At 33.9% G+C, this 7,652-nt stretch overlaps 1 non-coding gene across 1 annotated transcript; it reads left to right on the top strand.

Moving 5' to 3' along the window:
- Positions 1-5,071: 5,071 nt before the first annotated feature.
- LOC128035040 (small nucleolar RNA R71) lies at positions 5,072-5,178 on the top strand. Its single transcript, XR_008191444.1, has one exon. It is a non-coding gene; the product is annotated as a small nucleolar RNA R71 (small nucleolar RNA).
- Positions 5,179-7,652: the final 2,474 nt, after the last annotated feature.

Here is a 7,652-nt window from a genome sequence, read left to right as displayed (position 1 = left end):
ATTCTATCCGACAGGTTGATTGACGAGCAGCAACCTTATACCTCTACTTCCTCTTCATCCTCACGATCAATCTCAATGCTGACAGACTCTGTTCTGGTTCTTCCTCTAGTGCTTTTGGTGCATTCTCTTTATTGGCAGGATTCGTCTCAATAGACTCTATGTGTAACACCCCTAACCCGTATTCGTCGCCAGATTAGGGTTATGAAGCATTACTAAATATTGAAATCTCATAATTAACAAAATGAACCAAATACCATAGTTGTATATAAATATGCGTCACATGTATGTAAATATATATATTTAAACCCTAAATTATCTCACCTAATGATCAAAACAATTTATTCACAAAACATAGGTCATTAACAATCCACACCAAATATCAATCATACTTTACTAATTAAATTACATTTTCAAATCATGTTTAGAATTTCAACCCTTTCATTACCATTTAACTAATCAAAATTGTATATCATTCAAATACTTAAAACATTTTTAAACATTTATCAGTACATATCATATACCGAGCAAATATCAAAACATCTATTTGTATACATTTATTTCATTAACAAATTACTAACTATGCAACATAATACAAATATAAGTAACCTACCCTGTTTTGGACAGCATTTATACATCAAATTGGACAGCATTAATATGCTCAAAATGGACAGCATTATACATCAAATTGGATAGCATCAATATGCTCAAAATAGACAGCATTATACATCAAATTGGACAGCATCAATATGCTCTAAATAGACAGCATTATACATGAAATTGGACAACATCAATATACTCAAAATGGACAGCTTTAATATGCTCAAATTGGACAGCATCAATATGCTCAAAATGGACAGCATTATACATCAAATTGGACAGCATCAATATGCTCAAAATGTACAGCATTATACATCAAATTGGACAGCATCAATATACTCAAAATGGACAGCATTATACATCAAATTGGACAGCATCAATATGCTCAAAATGTACAACATTATACATCAAATTGGACAACATCAATATACTCAAAATGGACAGCATTATACATCAAATTAGACAGCATCAATATGCTCAAAATGGACAGCATTATAACATATAAAAATAGCCACATTTGAATATCATAGTAATATGCGACATAACCACATTTTAATGTCTCTGAAACACATTTGTACCATGACTTAATATTCATATCCGAACATTAAGAAACGAAATTGGAAAACTTATTTGGACATACTTATTATCACACAATTATATACTATATAACATACTTCCAAAATGAGCTCAATACATGGCACAATATTCACACACATTAACAGTATTATTAAGCCATTTTCGCATGGTTGTATATTCACTAATCAAAATGTACCATATCGAAATTAGCCTATAATGCCATAAGTCGAAAGTACAAATTTATAAGGTACCGAAATAGTGATCGATAGTGTGACGGTGTTCTTAAAGGATTCCCGAACTCGAGCTAGATTTCAAAATCTATATAACACAGGAAAAACAAACAGGATAAGCTACAAAGCTTAGTAAGTTCGTACTAAATATACTCAACAATTCATAAAACACAAATCAGTAATTTGAACAATTAATGTATAACTCATGATAATATCAAACCTTCCATAAGCTTATTCATATACTTATGTGCAAAATCTTACCCTTTCCTATTTGAACTTTCTACTTACTTGTATATCCCTGTACAAATTGATAACGAACTTAAACCTTCTCGTAACATTATCGAACACTCAATGTTTCTTACACTAATTGCCATCATATAGCCGAAGCTATTATAATCTCACACACTAAGTGCCTTACATAGCCGAAGCTTTCTCAGTCTCGCACACTAAGTGCCATATATAGCCGAAGTTATTCCAAATCGCACACTAAGTGTCATAAATAGCCGAAGCTATCTCGAATTTCATACTAAGTGCTAAACATAGTCAATTTATCGTTAAACGTGAATCTATTCTCGTGTATACATTTTATGAAATAACAAAGCATTAAAAACAAAATTGTAAAAATGTTCAACGTGTACGAACTTACCTGGGATGCTAAGACGATGAATCGAGTCGTTTAGTCGATAACTTTAGTTTTTCCCCAATCTAGGTCTGAATTCCACTTTTCTTGATCTATATAATATCAAATTCAGCTTATTCAATCATTAATATATTCAATTTAATCCAAAACATACATTTGGGCACTTTACACTTTTGCCCCTAAATTTTCACATTTTTACAATTTAGTCCCTATTTCAAAATAACACAAAATACACAAAATTTCAATATACTCATGCTTGGTAGGATCTTCCCTATGTCCATAGCAATCCATAAATTCTATTTATTTTACATCTTATCAATTTTCACAATTTAATCCTTAATAAAAAATTTTATCAAAAATCACTTAATTAAACATAATAATCTAACATCAAATATTTATTTTGCATCATCAAACATCAAAAATCTTGAATATTCATCAATGGCATTTCACAAAATCATCAAAAATTTTGAAAATTAAAACACGGGCTAGTTAGTATACGAAGCAACAATCTCAAAAACGTAAAAATGATCAAAAACCAAGCTCAAAACATACCCTAATCAAGCATGAAAGACTGTCGAATGCAAAAACTCCAAAAATGGCTTCCCAAGCTTTTACTTTCGGTTCAAAATGATGAAAGAAAGATGACAACCTAATTTGTTTTATTTTAATTTAACTTTGATTACTATTTTAACCTTTTAAAACATTAATAATTACACAAATGCCAAGCCATTAAAATCCATTATGGTCTAATCACATCATAAGGACCTCATATTTAATTAATCATAGCAAATAAATAATTAAACACTTAGTATGCCACTTTTTCATTATACGCGATTTAGTCCTTTTATCAAATTAACTAACCACGAAATTTTCACACATATCAAATAACATGCTGTAAATACCAAAAATAATATTAAAATAATTTTATGACTTCTGATTTTTGGTTCCAAAACCACTATTCTGATTTAGCTTAAACCGGGTTGTTACACTGTGTCACCGACGCCATCCCTTTTTGTAGTTTATTAAACAAAGAAACAGAAATAACTAAAAGAAATCTAAATTGACAAGATGAAAATAAAAATAAAAATAATTTTCAAGATGTTAAAGTTAAATATCTCGAAGATCAATGGACTGTTTGTCTCGCTCTACATGAGCACCCCAATAGTGCTTCAAAGGATGTTCATTAACTTTAAATGTGTCCCCTATTTTCATGTTCTTGACATCAATAGCTCCATGTGGATATAGAAGAGCTGCCAATCATTGTTCATCAAAATTCAAAGGTCTATTTTTTTCCAACAAAGTGAACAAGGGTCTCCGCTCAAATGAATCTTCATCACTATCAGAATTGTTGTGGCGAAATCTCATGAACTCTTCCTCCACTGCTGCTCCTATCAAGTCAATGGCACCGCATTCTTCATTGTCATCAATGCATTAAATACATTAAACATGATTGGTCAATTCACCTTTCTGCACATCGATTAAAGTTCTACTTGTAACAAGAAAAGGTCTTCCAAGAATAATTGGCACATTTTGATCAGCTTCAAATTCGAAAATAAGGAAATCAGCAAGAAATATAAATTTATCTGCTCTTGCCAACACGTCCTCAATTTTACCTTCTAGATGGGAGTGGATCGATCAGCTAATTGCAAAGTCACCTTAGTAGGTTTTGCTTTCCCAATTCCTAGCTTCCTAAAAATAGACATAAGCATTAGATTTATACTCGCTCCTAAATCACATAACGCCTTACCAACATAATGTTTTCCAATTGAACAGGGGATAATAAAACTCCCTAGATCCTTCAGCTTTAGAGGTAGTTTATTCATCAACATTGTTATGCACCCTTTAGTGAGAGCAACCATCTCAAACTCTCCCAATTTGTGCTTCTTTGACTATATGTCTTTCATAAATTTCACATAATTGGGCATCTGCTCCAAAGCTTCCATTAATGGTATGTTGAAGTGCAGTTGCTTCAAAATATCTAAAAGCCTTTTAAACTAAATGTTCTGTTTAGAATTATGGAATCACTGACGAAAAAAAAGGTGGTCTTCCTTCTGGTTGTTGATATTGTTTTGTTGTGGCATTTTTGTTGGCAACATAACTTGATTTTTCCATAACATTTCTCTCTGTATCCTTTTCAGGTGTTTTCTGTTCTTCAATAGGTTATGAGATATTTTGCTAATTGCGGCTAGATTTTCCTTTCTCTATTGTGGCATCTTGAACAACTTCATCAAACTAAGTCCCACTTCTAACAGTGATGGGCTTGCACTACTCCTTCCCTTAAGTTCTCGAATTTTCAATAACACTTGACAATGCTCCTTATGGCCTTGAATCTAGAGCATTCACTATTTGCCCCACTTGATTTTCAAGAGCTCGAAGAGATGCAGCCTGACTTTGAATCACATTATTATTTTTGTCCGTATACTCCTTCAACAAAGATTCAATAGAATTAGAAGATGATACCTGAGCTTGTTGAGCATTTTGTCTCAGCATCAGATGATTATAACTGGGCGGTGCATTGTGGATATTTTATCTTGCAACATGGTGTGAACTCCCCGCACCTTAATTATTCCAACTAAAACTTGGATACTAGTTCCACCCCAGATTGTAAGTGTTGGAATAGGGATTATTATTTCACTTAAAGTTACCCATGTAGCATACCAATGCTGGGTTTAATGGGCATTTATCATAAAACATATGATCTTCGCCACAATAAATGCATGATAGTTTGACTGGTTTCATCTTCTAAGTTTTAGTGGGCTTCTTCATTATTTTGATCATATTAGCTAAAGAAGATACCTGGTCTATCAATGACGTAATTGCGTCCAGCTCCATGGTACCAGCAGCTCTCTTGTACATCCCAACTCCTGTGGTAGGGTACTGATAGTCAGTGTATGCAATCTTTTCCAAAATCCCATATGCTTCGTTGTAAGATTTATCCAATAATGTATCATTGGTAGATGCATCAACTACCATTCTCGTATCTGCATTCAACCCATTATAGAATATTTCCATCTAAGTCTAGTGTTGAAATCCATGCATCGGACATTTCCAAATTAAATCTTTAAATTGTTTTCAAGCTTTATATAATGTTTCATCCTCTAAGTGCAAAAAAGACGTGATGTCATTTCTGAGCTTCACATTCATATTTGGGGGATTATATCGTAGCAGAAACCTCTGGCAAAGATCATTCCATGATGTCACTCTCCCCGACAGCAAAGCATTCAACCATGCTTAAATAGTTTAAGTCGTAGAGCGTCTCCAGGAACACTCTATTGTCTAAATGAGTCACAAACCTCTAGAAAAAGTCTTAAATGAAGTCTTGGATCCTTAGTGGGTAGTACATCGAACTGTCCTACTATTTGCAACATTTGGAACATTACAGATTTCAACTCAAATTGCTGAGCTTGTATTTGTGGTCTGACTATCCCTAGATTCAAGTCATCCAAAATTGGAACAACATGCTCTCGAATTGGTCTATCTCAGTCATCTATTGCCCTACAAACATGAGGATTAGTGCTTTGACCATTTAAACAGGAGGATTAACATCTTGACTATTTAGATTATCATTGAGACCGGGATCATTCCCATTCCTAGCCATTTTTCGCAGTTCTTTATGCTTTCTTCGTAAAGTTCTTTCGATCTCTGGGTCAAAAGGACATTCTTTGTTAGTAGGAATGCCTCTTCTAATGCACTGATGGCAAACTTGTGGAAATTAAAGTAAACTAAGTCAAATAAAACTAATGGAATTAAGTAAAAAAACCAAACCAAATTACACCAAATTGTGGATCCTCGGTAACGGCACCAAAAACTTGTCACACGTGAATATGATATGTGAATTGTGCAAGTATACACATCGGATCAAGTAACAAGTGACAAGTGAGTATCATTCCCATGAAGGTCGAATTGAGGCACTAAAGTGGTCAAGTTATTATAACAAAATGTGATTAATGCTATGGTAAAGCTATGGTAAGTATGCAGTGGCAATTAAAAGGAATAATGATGTATGCAGTATGTGGAATTAATGAATACTTGGAAATACTATGGCAAAACAAGAGTAAAAATGCAGTGGCAATTATGAGAATGATGACGTAACTATTACTATGTAACTGAACAAGTAAACAAATAAGGATGCAATGGAAAAAACACTACGGTAAGGGATAACGGATATACAATCTTGATAGGAAAGGTTGGAATTACTAAGAATCTACTCTTACTATCAGTAATGCCTCGACAAAATCGTAATCAATCTACTGCTTAGAAGAGTTCTAAAGTGTTATGTTTCTTTCAAGAGCAAAAACTTCAAGTTACCTTGCCTGTGTCTATAGGCCTTTAATAGGGTACCCTGTACTGTTTCCTTCTATACGAACACTGCTCTATGTCTAAAGAGTACTGCAACTATCTATCGACTACTTGCTCATATCATTCAATTTTGATCCAACTAATCCAACATTTTTAGAATTAAATTAGTTTATGGGCATGTTTGACAACCGTCTTTGTCTAGGGATTTCACGCATACAATTTAGAAATAAAAATAATTGAATGAAACCGTAAATTAATTCAGATTTATGTTTCAACCATTAGAGAAAATAAATGTTTCATCATATAATCCTAACCATATGAGATTTAGCTCATGGGTTGGCCAATAAAATTCAAAACCAAAATATCATTCAACGTCATTTTCATCAAATCAATTCATGGATAAATAGTTCAGAAATAACAGAAGAATGACGGGAAGGCAACTTTCGTGTGTCCAGTTTACACTCAATGGCACAGTGTCCTGTGGCGGCTAAAAGGGACTGCCTTCGTCTTCCTCTTTTCGTCTCTACTCAACTACCACCCTCTAGTTTCGCCTATAGATCTCCACCCTTGTTCTTGTTTAGGGTTTCCTCCTTTGGCTCTTTTTAGCTTTTTCCCTTGGGTAAATCCAACAACCCATGTTTATACTCTCCTATTTTTAAATTATGTTTTCAACAACCTAAGATTATCTTCTCCTCTTTTTTGGGCAGCTTTTTCTAGTACAAGTACAGTTGGGCTGAAACTGGTGTGTGTTGAGTGTTGACTCGGTCTTCCTAGAATTGCCACGACATCTGTGCTGACAAAATATCCAACCTTTTGCCCCAAAAAACCTTCACTCCTTTTTTTCTCATTCCTCAATCTATACCTGCCAAACCACCAAACACAGCTCTAGCACAAGCAATTAAAAGTACTTAATATTTAAACACAGTCCAAGCTCCTAATGAAATGATGAAAATACAAATAAAATGTCCTAAAATGCAACTAAATGTACCTAAGTACAAGAAATTAGCTAGGTTTACAGGTATGAAATATAACTCTTTTCAAGAGTTATCACAAACTAAAGTTTGCAACAATACTCAAGGTTAACCTAGTGCTCAGTGTGGATATTTCGGAGCTTATTTGTAAGGACCAAGGTGATCCTAATCAAGTTAAGTCACAATGGGGGCAAGTAAGAGTGATGGCCTCTTACGCTCGAGATGCACAAGAGAGAAATATAGTTTGAGTTAAATGACGATGGAGACATAACCCAAGGAAAATATTCTGAGGGGCGGAACTACCCGACAAAGAGGCTAGTCGAGAATCAGCCAAGGCAT

The sequence above is a fragment of the Gossypium raimondii genome, chromosome 11, assembly GCF_025698545.1.
Source record: "Gossypium raimondii isolate GPD5lz chromosome 11, ASM2569854v1, whole genome shotgun sequence".
NCBI lineage: Eukaryota > Viridiplantae > Streptophyta > Magnoliopsida > Malvales > Malvaceae > Gossypium > Gossypium raimondii.
This window is presented reverse-complemented; position numbering and strand designations above follow the sequence as displayed.